Source organism: Callospermophilus lateralis (genome assembly GCF_048772815.1).
Source record: "Callospermophilus lateralis isolate mCalLat2 chromosome 11 unlocalized genomic scaffold, mCalLat2.hap1 SUPER_11_unloc_3, whole genome shotgun sequence".
Classification (NCBI taxonomy): Eukaryota; Metazoa; Chordata; class Mammalia; order Rodentia; family Sciuridae; genus Callospermophilus; species Callospermophilus lateralis.
This window is the reverse complement of record NW_027510155.1, coordinates 5,128,126-5,142,903: the sequence shown is the minus strand read 5'-3', so window position 1 is coordinate 5,142,903 and position 14,778 is coordinate 5,128,126. Positions and strand designations below refer to the sequence as shown.

Below are 14,778 nucleotides of genomic sequence, written 5' to 3'. Positions count from 1 at the left end.
GTTCACAAATGTTAGGAGCTGGAAATAATAGTATATGATTGACAATGGTGTTGGCTTTCTTTTGAGGATGATAATATTAGTGGTGAGAGTTGCACAACTTCATAAACACAATAAAAAGCCACTGAATCTGAAATTTTAAAAGGGTGAATTTTATGGATATGCCAATTATATGTCAAATAATTTTTTAAAAAATTTAAAGAATAGGCGTAGTTGATAAGTACCTTTTTTCTTTCAGATTTCTCTCTTAGTGCTTTAAAGAATTGAACTCTGTCAGGCATGGTGGCATATACCTATAATCCCAATAGCTTGGGTGTCTGAGACAGGAGAATCCCAAGTTCAAAGCCAGCCTCAGCCACTTTGACTCAAAATAAAATATAAAATGGGCTGGGAATGTGGTAAAGTGCCTCTGGATTCAATCCCTAGTACCAAAAACAAACAAACAAATAAATAAAATAAAACCAAAATAAAAAACTCTGTCTTAATATAGATGTTCTCTACCTTCTGTCTTTGATATTGGATTTTTATTTATTTTTTTCCAAGCAATCAAAAGATGTTTATTTTTTATAGAAAGATCTGTAAAAAAATAATTTTTCAAACAGCTTTACTTTCATAGAGAAAACTTTCTACAGAGGTTGACTAAGATTTCAATATTTTAAATTGTACCATCATTAAATAAGGTGGGACACCATATGAATTTCATTGCACTGGAAGAAATGCAAAGCATTTTTTAATATAAAGTATACAGAGCATTCTAGTCAACTACAGCTGTGTTACAGCTATGTGTTCTTTTGGATTTGGTCCAAAGAAACCTGAGTCTGTTTCCAGAGAGAATGAAAAATGTTATAGACACCTGATCAGTTACTCCTCACTTAAGAATGCACAAAAATGGCATTCCTTGTAGATCCCACTGAATCCAGTTTCCCAACACTGATACTTTCCTTTTCCCTTTCCCCCACCTCAGTTCACTTTGGGTTCCAGGTTCTCGAAACACAGGCATTCAGATATTCTTCAGAAACATACATGTCTCATGGTTAGATGAACTACCCAGTTTTCCAGTGAGTTGTCACCTCTTCTGTTCCCAGATCTCTGGCATATTTAGGTCCAAATCTTTAAGACCTTTTAAGGCTTGAAGATTTCCAGTGTAAAAAGCTACATCTGCTGTGACCAACCCATTTTGAGGTCCTCCATCATTTATCACATTTAAGTGAGATAACTGCTTTTTCAAGTGAAGTTTATAACTTGCATTAATTCTTAAAAATAACATCTGTGTTTGTTCTTCTGGAAGAAGATCAAATATAGCTTCATGCATTTTAGCCATTTGCATACAAATATTCCTGAAACAGGCAGAAGGAACGGGAGCTTTCACTTCATACTTCGATAACAGCTTGTCAAATAAGTTATCCATTATCGCTACAAGTTTAGCTGATATTTCAGCAATGTGGTCATGGTAATCCTTAGTGATATGATCAAAATGCCTAAGCATGTTATATTGCTTAGGTGGTAGTCGAGCTTCAAAATGAGCCCGGATCACAGGAATGTAGTGCACAATTAACTGCAAACATCGTGAAGAAAGAGCCAAATTTTTTGTAGTTATTGTTTTTAGTCCAACAACTTGCAATGCACCAGCTCCAAGAACTAACTGGCAACTTCTTGAATTAAAGTACTTCAACAAATCTGACAGACGAGTAAGCATGTCAGTAGTAACAGATGGGATGTTATCCACACACTGGCAATATTCAAGGATAATTCTTATTAACAGCAATACAGTTCCAACAACAGCATACTGTTGTCCCTCAACAATGAGAACTTCAGCTGGTTTTCTTTCTTCCCCTGATTTTTTTTCAGGTAAAGCAATCTTTCCATCTGATATAGAATCAACAAGATCCTGAAATTCTGCAGGAACATCAGCTTGCTTCCAGCGCTCATTGTCTAAGAGGAGGCTGAGCTTGGTTTTTCTCTCTTCATGAAATCTATTTACAAATTTATTAGCTTGGCTTTGAAGTGCTCCAAGTAATGACATGCTTTTTCTCCCACAGATCTGTTCTGTCTCTAAAATGAATGTTTCCATTAATCTAGAAAGTGTAATAAATTCCGTGGAATTTAACTTCTCCAGAAAACCATCCTTTGCTCTTGACATGAGAAATTTGACAGCTCGATCATGACATATATCTGAGGCACTATACAATAACTCTTGGATATTATTTGCCAGCTTCCCCAGCTCTAAGTCAGTTAATTTCATGTCTTCACTGACCATAATATCCACACCTCCTGGAGTAGCAGATGATGATGTCTGCTCTTTGCTAGACGAAGAATCAGTAGTACATTCTGGTTCAGATACTGAATCACTGCTGCAGGGCTCACTATTTGGAGATGCATTTCTTTGCGAGGTAGTGTCAACTACTGTAGGTGCTAATTCACCCTCACTGAATGCATCACGTATAAACATGCCTTCGTGGATTAAATAAGCCACTTCTGTATCCAGCGAATTATCTTTTGAAATATTTTTCTGCTGTGAAATCTCCTCCAATTCTCGAGTCCTTTGGTTTTTGTCAAGAACTGAGAGAACAACATTGTGAATGATATTCAATGTTGCCTTAACTCTCTGTAGGAAAATTTTAAACTTAGAAAAAATATCCTTTAACAGGTCAAACCACTGGGGAAAATTCAACATTCTCATCTGATCTACAAGCTTCATAACAACATCTGTGTCTATTTCTTCTATTTGTGAAACCTTATTAATCACACACTGTTTAATGATATTCTTTGCTGTAATAATCATTTCTTCACCATAGATTTCCAAAAAATTAAGTTTTCTTTGTTTTAAAAGTCCAAATACAAGAGATACTGGTCTTTCCTCTTCTAAAACTTGACAGTCATCTTCCAGTGGTCGATTTAAATCACTATGAGAGTAAGTAGAAAATTCTGCAATCATCATTTTATCTATCAGTTTTTCTAATTCACAAAGCTGTGATCCCAAATGCCGAAATGCCCTGAAGTTCCTGCTGTAGAACCTCCTGTGTTGTTGCTATTAAGTCCAATGTTCCAACAAATTCAGAAGTAGATAATAACACCTGCACTGTAGGCTGAGTTTGGTGTACAGTGGCCATTAACTTCAGTTTATTGTATACTTTAACACAATTATTTCTGGTAAGTGCCAGTCTTAAAATGTGTAGTGATCCTTCACACATTACTTTATCAATCTGTGCAATTTTATCTCGAAGCATTTTTACAGCTTGGGAAGTTTTCTTGAGGTAGTCCTGCAATTCATGTTGAGAGGTCATTGCATGAAAAAATGCTTCTGAACGTAGAGAGATCTGTTGAGCAATGTTTACTTCCACAATGTCCAGATAATGGCTCAGCTTTTCTTGAAGCAACTTTGAGGAAGCTGCATCACGATTTCCTTTTCCACCAGCAGTATTAAAATGAGACCATGGTAAAACTGAATTAAAAGTTAAGGAATCGTCCAAGGCAAAATCTGGTTTCATAAAAATCTTAGGTACTTGCTCCAGATCTGTCCTGGATTTATCATGAGTATGTAAAAGAGTCCTGTCAAAGGTATCTTTAGGAGGACAAAAATTCTTGCATCTCTCATGTATCTTCTCTCTCTGAGAGATTTCCTGTTGATATACTGTAAAATGTTCCTTGCTGATCTGTGGGAGGTAGAATGAAGGTATGACTTCGGTGTCCACAAAGTCCAATCCCCATGTTTTTGTGAAGAAATCAGATTCTCTTTTTGCTAATCTAGGATCATTTAGTGCTGCTGGGAGATTTACTTTGGAATGATATATAGTCCATCTATTTTGATCTGTAACTGTGGGTTCCTTGGGACATACATCTGGCAGTGACTGCACAGGTCGAATGTGTTTTGTTGGATCTACCTCTTTTTTAAAGAAAACTTCACTGCTGCTTCCTTGAGGCACTGGTGAAGAACTGTGGCTTGAAGCCATTGCATAAAATCACCACTCAACTGCGGTCCCGGGCAGCCGCCCCAGAGAGAGGCCTAGTGCATCGCCACCGCCTCCAGCCCTCCACGTCGCGCCGAGGCTGCTGCTCCGCGGCCGCCGCCCGCCTTCCCGCCTCTGCCTCGCGCCGGCTGGCCCGCGGGTCAGGGAAGCACAGGGTCGCACTCTCGAGCCCAGCTCCGCTCGGGGGTAAGAGGCGGCAGCGGCGGCTCCCTCACGTCTCTCCCGGGTGTCCTGTCAGCCAGAAGTTTCCCCCGGGTCCGCAGCGTCCGCCGCTGCTGCCACCGCCTCTCCCACATCCCCGGCCTCCAGGGGAGCCGCCGCCGCCGCCGCCGCTGCCGCCGCGCAGCGACCACTGCCCCTGGCGCTTCTGCTCCCTGCTCCACTGCTTCTCCTCACCCCGCCGGCCCGGCCCGGCAGGGTCCGGGGAGACCGTGCCAGAGGCTGCCGCGAGGCCGCCGCAGCCCCCAGCCCACAATCCACCGTGCGGCTCCGCCGGGGCGGGAGGACCGCGGCCCGGGCCGGGGGGAGCGCCGCAGCCTCGGAGAGGGGCCTTGGCGCGGGCCGGCGCGCCCTCCGAGGGCGCAGCCGCGTTCCCCCGGAGCGGGGAATACCCCGCAAGGCTCCCCTACGCCTCCTCTAATAGTCCTACACGTAAAGACAAAAATCTTCGCTGAACTCCACTTTTCCCCACGTCCCTTCCCCCACCGAAGCAGGAAGTTAGGGATGACAAGATGGCGGAATATGCCAAGATCTGATATTGGATTTTTAATGCAAGGGTCATTAACTTCAATGCAAAGACCATTGGGTATGACATTTATGGTAGTTAAATGTGTTTTTATGTTTAATATTTAAAAATTTAAGTCTAATACATAGAAATTTAAAGTATGATGCTTTTTTTTTGGGGGGGGAGGGTGCCAAGACCTGTTAAGTTTGATACTTAGAACAGTAAACAGTTCCTGATTAAACAAAGCAAGTACCCTATGTAAGCATCACAGTTCAAGAGAAGGAATATGTCTAGCATCCTACAAGCATCTCCGTGTGTCTTTCCTCTGTTCCTCTGCTTTTCTAAATGTAACCACTATCCTGATTTCTAACATCATAAGTTACTTTTGGTCATTTTCAACCTTTTACAAATGGAATCATGCATTATATAGTCTTTTCTTTCTGGCTTATTTGCACAACTTCATACACCTGAGATTTATCCATGTTTTATGCACCTATAGTTAGGTATTTTTTTTTTTGCTGTATTTGAATTTATTGTGTATATGAACTATAAAAAAGTTACTTTTTTTTCTTGCTCTTGATGAACACTGGCTTGTTTCTAGTTTGGGGACTGTTATGAATAATAATGCTGTGAACTTTCCTGTTATAACTTTTTGTAGAGATGGGCATGGATGTCTTTTTTTCAAATATTTTAATTTCATTTGAACTTTAAAAAATTAAAAATAATTTTTGTTGCAGCATATATGTGTAGGATTGGAATTCTTGGGTCCTTAATTATACCTACTTAAATTTAATGGATACTGCCTAAAAAATTTCCTAAAGTGGTTATGCAAATTGATGCTCTCAGCAGCATATGAGAGTTTCATCACTCATGTTCTTGTCTACATTTAATTTTAATCATATTTAAAGGTTATACCAGTGGTTTATTATTATAGCTTTAATATGAATTTCCCTTAATCTGGCCATGTTTTTTATATGTTTATTGACCATTTGGATATTCATTTCTGTAACATGCATACTGAATTCCTTGCCTATTTCCATACATGATGTCTCGTTCTTATTGTGGTCTGGCTTTACCACTTCACATGTGGACTTATAACTGGTCAGCAAAGTCTAATGACACGACTGTCTTCCTGCTGCTGGCAATGCCACCCTTGTCACAGGCTGTCTGTACTTCATGGGCCTGTTTCTGAACTTTGTACTTAGTTCCATTTACCTATTTGCATTTTCTTGGACCAACAATACACGGATTTAATTATAATTGCTTTAATTTAAACCCTTACATCTTTAAAAGTAAGCATTTTCTTTTTATTCTGTAATTCGTCTGGGGTATTCTCGGTATTATATACTTCCATATCAGTTTTAGAATCAGTTTGTTTAATCACTCACACACACACACACACACACACACACACACAAACACACACACCCCTTACTGAGATGTGATTGGGATTGAATCTGTAGATAATTTTGGAGCGAACTGACACATTCACAATGTTGAAGCTTTCTGTTTGTAACGTCATATATACTCTAGTTTATTTCAGTTCTCTCAACAATGCTTTAGAGTTTTCTGAGCAGAGATCTTGTACATAATTCTGTCAGATCTAATATCTCCAAATTATCTTGTGCATATATGAATATAATTTACACAAATCTTTCACAGATGGCAGATTTTCTTCTAATCTTTTCCCATTGCTGTATTAAACTGAACTTATTAAATTAATCCAGCACAATAATGACTAGTAATTAATAAGTATCATTCTTGTTTCTTTCTCAATTTCATAGTGAAATACTTTACCATTTTGTCCTTAAATATATGAGTCTTTTGGTTTCTTTTAGATACCAAGGTTGGGAACTTCACTTATTTCCTGGTTTCTTAACATGTTGTTATGAATGAGCATTGAATTTTATCAATCTTTTTTTTCTGCACCTATTAAGCAAAATCACAGAATTTTTCTCTTTCTCTGTAAATTCAGTGAATACTTTCAGTTTCAAAACTAGAAGTACCCTTGTGTTTCTAGATTTAATTTAGTCATAAGGAATTATCTTTCTCTCAATTGCATGATTCTTTTTAAAAAATATTCTAATTTATTATATATGACAGCAGAATGCATTACAATTCATATTACATATATAGAGCACAATTTTTCGTCTCTTTGCTTGTATACAAAGTATATTCACACTATTCTTGTTTTCTTCCTACATGTACTTAGGGTAGTGATATCTATCTCATTCCACCATCTTTTTTTACCCCCTTGCCCCCACTCTCCCCCTTCTTCCTCTTTGCCCTATCTACAGTTTGTCTAATCTTCCTATGCTCACCCTCCTAACCCCACTATGAATCAGCCTCCTTATATCAGAGAAACATTCATCATTTGGTTTTGTGTGATTGGCTTCTTCACCTAGCATTATATTCTCCAGTTTCATCCATATATCTGCAAAATCTGTGATTTTATTCTCTTTCATTGCTGAGTAATATTCCATTGTGTATATAAACACATTTTCTTTATCCATTCAGCTACTGAAGGGCATCTAGATTGGTTCCACAGTTTAGCTATTGTGAACTGTGCTACAATAAACATTGATTTGACTGTGTCCCTGTGGTAAGCTGTCCTTTGGGTATAGACAGAGGAGAGGGATAGCTGGGTCAAAAGGTGGTTCCATTCCCAGTTTTCTAACTAATCTCCATACTTCTTTCCATATTTGCAGTCCCACCAGCAATGTATGAATGTGACTTTCCCCCCATATCCTCACCAACACTTATTGTAGTTTGTATTCTTAATAGCTGCCATTCTAACTGAAGTGAGATGAAATCTTAAAGTAGTTTTGATTTGCATTTCTCTAATTGCTAGAGATGTTAAACATTTTTTCATATATTTGTTGATTGATTGTATATCACCTTCTGAGAAGTGTATATTAGTTCCTTGGCACATTTATTGGTTGGGTTATTTGGGTTTTTTTTTTTTTTTTTTGGTGTGTAGCTTTTTTTGTTCTTTATATACACTAGAGATTAGTGCTCTATCTGACGTACAAGTGATAAAAATTTGCTCCTAAGATATAGGCTCTCTATTCACCTCACTGATTGTTTATTTGGCTGAGAAGCAGCTTTTTAGTTTGAATCCATCCATTTATTAATTCTTGGTTTTAATTCTTGTACTATAGGAGTCTTATTAAGGAAGCACACGCCTAATCTGATATGATAGAAATTTGAGCCTACTACATTTTCTTCTATTAGTCACAGTGTCTCTGTTTAATTCCTGAGCCCTTGAGCCATTTTGAGTTGAGTTTTGTGCATGGTGAAAGATAGGGGTTTAATTTCATTTGTTGCATATGGATTTCCAGTTTTCCCAGCACTATTTGTTGAAGATGCTATCTTTTCTTCAATGTATATTTTTGGAACCTTTGTCTATTATACAATAACTGTAATTATGTGTCCTCTATTCTGTACCATTGGCCTACCAGCCTATTTTGGTGTAAATACCATGCTAGTTTTGTTACTATTGATCTGTAATATAGTTTAAAGTCTGGAATAGTGATGCCACCTACTTCACTTCTTGCTAAGGATTGCTTTAGTTATTCTGGGTCTCCTATTTTTCCAGATGAATTTCATGACTGCTTTTTCTATTTCTATGAGGAATGTCATTGGAATTTTGATTGAAATTGCATTAATCTGTATAATGCTTTTGATGGTATGGTCATTTTGACAAAATTAATACTGCCTATCCAGGAACAAGGGAGATCTTTTCATTTTCTAAGGTCTTCTTTAATTTCTTTTTTTAGAGTTCTGTAGTTTTCATTGTAAAGTTCTTTCACCTCTTTTCTTAAGTTGATTCCCAAGTGTTTTATTTATTTTTTTGAGGCTATTTTAAATGGGGTAGTTTTCCTAATTTCCCTTTCAGAGGATTTGTCACTGATATACAGAAATGCCTTTTATTTGTGGGTGTTGCTTTTGTATCCTGCTACTTTGCTAAATTCATTTACTAGTTCTAGAAGTTCTATGGTGGAATTTTTTAGGTCTTCTTGGCATAGAATCATCAGCAGCAAGTAGTGCTAATTTGAGTTCTTCTTTTCCTATCTGTATCACTTTAATTTCTTTCATCCATCTCATTACTCTGGCCATATTTTCAAGAACTATGTTAAATAGAAGTGGTAAATGAGAGCATCCCTGTGTTTTCTAGTTTTCAGAGGAAATGCTTTTAATTTTTCTCCATTTAAAATGATGTTGGCCTGGGACTTAGCATAGATAGATTTTACACTGTAGAGATATATTCCTGTTATCTCTAGTCAAATGCTTTTTTTTTTTTGCATCTATTGAGATGATCATATGGTTCTTATCTTTAAGTCTATTGATATGATAAATTACATTTATTGATTTCCGTATGTTGAACCAACTTTGCATCCCTGGGATGAACCCCACTCGATCGTGGTGCACTATATTTTTTATATGGTTTTGTATTCAATTTGCCAGAATTTTGTTGATGATTTTTGCATCTATGTCCATTAGAGATATTGGTCTGAAGTTTTCTTTCTTTGATGCGTCTTTGCCTGGTTTTGGAATCAGAGTATTATTGGCCTCATAGAATGAGTTTGGAAGTGCTCCCTTTTTTATGTTTCCTGAAATAAATTGAATAGTATTGATAGTAATTCTTCTTTAAAGGTCTTGTAGTACTCGGCTGTGTATTCATCTGGTCCTGGGCTTTCTAGGTTGATAGGCTTCTGATGGTGTGTTCTATTTTATCACTTGAAATTGATCTGTTTAAATTGTGTATATCATCCTGATTCAATTTGGGCAAATCACATGACTCTAGAAATTTGTCAATGCCTTTGATATTTTCTATTTCATTGGAATACAAGTTTTTAAAATAATTTCTAATTATCTTCTGTATTTCTGTTTTGTCAATTTTTTCAATTGTTTCTTTGGCTTCAATTTCATTGATTTTAGTTCTGATTTTAATTATTTTCTGTCTTCTACAGCTTTTGGTGTTGATTTGTTCTTCTTTTTATAGGGCTTTGAGATGTAATGTTAAATCACTTTTTTTTTTTACTTTTTCTTCTTTTAAGAAATGAACTCCATGCAATGAACTTTCCTCTTAGTACTGCCTTCATAGTGTCCCAGAGATTTAGATATGTTGTATCTGTGTTCTCATTCACGTCTAAGAATTTTTTAAATTTATTTTTAAAAAGTTTAAAAATTTTTAAATTTGTTTTATGTAGTTATACATGACAGTAGAATACATTTATGCATTTTGATATATCCTACATAGATGGTATATAATTTCTCATTTTTCTGAGTACACATGTTGCAGAATCATATTGGTTATGTAGTCACAGATATACATACAGTAATAATGTCTGCTTCATTCTACTATCTTTCCTAACCCCACATCCTCTCCCCTTTTCTCCCATCATTTTCCTCTAACTAATCTGAGGTAACGCAATTCTTCCTTGGTGATCCCTGCCTTATTGTGAATTAGCATCTAGATATCAAATAAAACATTCAGCCTTTGGTTTTGTGAGATTGGCTTATTTCACTTAGCATGGTCTTCTCCAACTCCAATCATTTACTGGTAAATAACACAATTTTACTCTTCTTTAAAGTGGAGTAATATTCCATTGAGTATATATATATATATATCACATTTTCTTTATCCATTTATCAATTGAGGGTCACCTAGATTGATTCCATAGTCTAACTATTGTGAGTAGAGTTGCTATAAACATTGATGTGGCTGCATCACTATAGTATGCTGATTTTTAGTCTTTTGGATATAAACCAAGGAGTGGTATAGCTAGGTCAAATGGTGATTCCATTCCCAATTTTCTGAGGAATCTCCATACTGCTTCCATAGTGATTGCGCCAATTTGCAGTCCCACCAGCAATGTATAAGTGTATCTTTTTCACCACATTCTCACCAACATTTATTGTTGCCTGTATTCTTGATGATTGTCATTCTGACAGGAGTGAGATGAAATCTTAAAGTAGTTTTGATTTGTGTTTCTCTAATTGCTAGAGATGTTGAACTCTTTTTCATATTTGTTGATCAATTGAATTTCTTCTTCTGTGAAGTGCCCATTTATTGATTGGGGTTTTTTTTGGGGGGGTTAAGTTTTTTGAGTTCTTTATATATCCTAGAGATTAATGCTTTATTGGAGGTACGTGTGGTAAAGATTTTCTGCCAATCTATTGTCTCTCTCCTCACTTTTTAAATTGTTTCCTTTTCTGAGAAAAAGCTTTTTAATTTAAACCCATCCCATTTATTAATTCTTGATTTTACTTCTTATGCTTTAGGAGTCTTCTTAAGGAAGTCAGATCCTAGGCTGACATAGTGAAGATTTGGGCCTATTTTTTTCTTCTATTAGGTGCAAGGTCTCTGTTTTAGTGCTAACTCCATATTTCTCCAAGAAGCATGGTCAAGAATTTGCTAAGTCAGTGTTGGCAACAACTTTATTGAAGGTAGCTAATGGGCATAACAGGAATCAACTCTGGAGAAGTGGTCAGGTGATGCTTTAATCTTCAGAGACCCTGCTAGAGAGTTTGGGTCTAGTTTTAGCTTCAGTGGAAAGCTGGATGACTGGGGTAGATGGAAGGGAGGAACAGACATGATCTCATTACACATCCAGCTGTTCACTTGATGCTGGTATAGAGCGGGGACAAGTTGGAAGTAATTTCTGAAATCTGGAGGTAAAAATGATGGCTGAAGGAAGGAAAGCCATTAACATCAACCACAAAAGAGAGAACATTAAAATCCTAAAAGTTAAGAGGAAAGGATGGCAATTTGTAAGAAATAACAGTAGTGAACCTCTTCTGACATAACAGAACCCTGAATAAGTGTAGTTTACCTGCTCTTAAAGTAAACACTTGCAGTCAAATGGACAGATGATGTCAAAAATCAAAAGACCCAAAGAGGATTCATTTAGATTGGTTTCGTTAGGGCTGGGTAAATGACCATAAACAAAGAGAGCTTTTCTATTATGGGAGTAATTCCTCTCCTCCTCCCCCTCCTCCTCCTCCTCCTCCTCCTCCTCCTCCTCCTTCTTTTTTGAATAGGGATACAATTTTGATTTTGTTGTATTATGCTGTGGCATTTTGAAGAAAAGTGAGCCCTGATATGGTTTATTCAAGCTGGGTGTAGTTATTGGTGATGTAAAATGTGAGGGCCTATCTTTGTTTCCTTACAGAAGTTGCGTTCTGCATTTGGTATTCATGGCATTTGTCTAAAAGGGATTTCCTGGCTCTCTTTCATGGTAGGGACACTCAGAGAAAATGGCAGAGCCAAGTTTCAAGCTAAGCCTGACTACTATAAACTGCATCCCTCCCATTATAATTGCTGCTCCACAGACTCAAATAGTGAAAATGGCAAAGATATACCTGTGTTATGGGTTCAGTCAGTAGTGTCCCCTAAAAATTTATATGTTGAAGTCCTAATCCTTGGTATCTCAATGATCTTTTTTACAGACAGTCTTTATACTGGTAATCAAGTTAAAATAAAGTATGAGGGTGAATCCTAAACTGATATGGCTTATGTCCTCAAGAAAAGAAGAACTTAAACACAGACACGCACATGGAGAACACCATGTTAAGATTAAAGGGCTGGGGATGTGACTCAAGCGGTAGCACGCTCGCCTGGCATGCGTGCGGCCCGGGTTCAATCCTCAGCACCACATACAAACAAAGATGTTGTGTCGGCCGAAAACTAAAAATAAATATTAAAATTCTCTCTCTCTCTCTCTCTCTCTCTCTCTCTCTCTCTCTCTCCCTCTCTCTCACTCTCTCTTTAAAAAAAATTAAAGGCAGACCATGGTGATTCCTTTAGGTGCCAAGGAATACCAAAGTTTGCCAACCAAGCCTCCAGGATCTAAGCATAAGCCCTACTTCATTGTTCTCAGGAGGAACCAGTCTTGTAGAAATCTCAATCTAGAACTTGAAACTTCCAGAACTGAGTCAATAAATTTCTGTTTCACTCAGTTTGTGGCATTCCCGTAGCAAACCAATACACTGTATGTCTTAGCTTGTGTGGTTAGAAGTCAAGGATAAATATCGTTGAATTCCATGCTTGATGTTTTAATGTGATGCAAAAGCATTTGGGAGCACTGTGAGTTTTGACAAAGGAAAGGATCAGTGTGGGGTATGTGATTATTCTTTGGTGGAATCCAGCTGGGGGGTCAGCTTGGCTGGAGCACTGAGACTGGGTTGGTAAATTAAATTTTAAAAGCCCTTGCAACTGCTTTATTCAGTTAGCTTAATTTTCGCTTTATGCTTACAATTTTGCTTAAACATTTTATTTGAATGGACAAAGTTCATTGAACTTCACCTTGGTTGAACTCCATGCAGAGGTTTTATGGCACTCCTCAGCTTTCCAACTTTGTAGGCTATATATTTTGGGGATTTTTTACGTATCTTGGTGATAGAGTTCCTCCTCCATGTTATTCTCACAGTCAATGGATGGTAAAATTGAAAGAGAGAAAATGTGAGGAAGATTGGGAGAGATGTTTGCAAAAATGGTATGTTGGTTGGAGGGATAATTTATCTTTGGTATGTATGTAACAATTGAGGAAAACAGGAGATATTTGGATAAAAATAGGCTAATTTTCCTGAAAATTATTAGAAACTACTATACAAAGTTCTGATAATGCTAAGAATTCCTTTAAAATATTTGAATATAGAACTTCAATAATAACTAGAGATAGGTTAAGGTGTTAGTTCTCAGTAGTTGAAATATAAAATGTTAACAGAAAGAACAGATGTTGCTAATCTTTCATAGATAATATTGTAGACAAGTTTGCAATGCACTTAAAATAAGTCAACAGACAACACACCTCAAAACATTTTAAAATTTTAATAATTTTTATAAGAACAGAACAACTCAGGGCTAGGGTTGTGGCTCAGTGGTAGCACGCTCACCTAGCACATGCAAGGCCCTGGGTTTGATTCTCAGCACCACATAAAAATAAGTAAGCAAAATAAAGGCATTGTCCAACCACAATGAATAAAAAATTATAAATTAAAAAAGAACAAAAATCTCTAACTTTCTACTTTTCTTTATAAAGTTTATATATCAAAATCTCTTTTATATCCTGGGTTTTGTAATATTTGATGTATTACTAGCACTAAGAGTTTCCTATAAAAATAACAATAACAAAAACAAGCCACCCAATGAGGTAAAGTTAGAAAGAGCTCTCAAAGTGCCCTGTAATCTTATAATGTCCTCCATGATATAGCCATGAATCCAAGATGTAGACATCCTGACCATTTCAGCATATCCTTTTCTGTTTGAAATTCCATCTGCTCTCACCTCTTATAGGCATCTCTTCTCATATGTCTCACTTTTTAAATTGAGCACTGAGGAGTTCATCTCTTTTCTTTTGAGCCCCCCCCATTAGCATCAAGCATACCCCAAATTATTTAATTCAATATGTAAAATATCTTTCCTTCAATATTTAAAACACAATGCTTATATCTATAAAGATAGACATCTGACATAGAATGAGAATACTCCTTGGACAGGGATGTGTAGAATTGTTTGAATGGAGCCTCATACAGCCATTTTATTAGTGTCATCTCTAGTTTATAAATGATTGAACTGAGGCTTAATGAGTTAAAGACACATGGACAAGATCAGATAACTGGGTAATGGAAACTCCCAAGTTTGTGTATCTCACTATGAAGTTAAGCTTCCTTTTATATCACTTGAAAAATATATGTGCACTACTTGGGAGAGATAATTACAAATATCCCTTCTTAACAAAATATTTGTAGTTACATAGAAATGAAGCTAACATCTAAAAGCCTTCCTGAATAAATTACTCTCAAATGAGTATATTAATGATTCAAATATAAAACCTGCTGTAAAAGAAAGACCAATTTATAAACAATGTTTTAAAGGTAAGATCATCATTATTAATATAGAGTATTAAATTTTAAAATTCTCATTAAACATTTAAAAGTTATAAAGTGAAAACAATTCTCTCTTAGAAAATTGAAAATATATGTGAGAGATAACTTGCAGAATCAAATAAAATGAGAAATTATAAAGAGTTAACTAATTCCTTAACAGATAAACATTTTTAAAAATTTTCACATTTAATAATG

The 14,778-nt window shown here is 36.5% G+C and overlaps 1 pseudogene; it reads right to left on the bottom strand.

Annotated features, from left to right (window-relative positions):
- Positions 1 to 543: 543 nt before the first annotated feature.
- Positions 544 to 4,052, bottom strand: LOC143385996 (vacuolar protein sorting-associated protein 54 pseudogene; annotated as a pseudogene).
- Between the last annotated feature and the right edge of the window lie 10,726 nt (positions 4,053 to 14,778).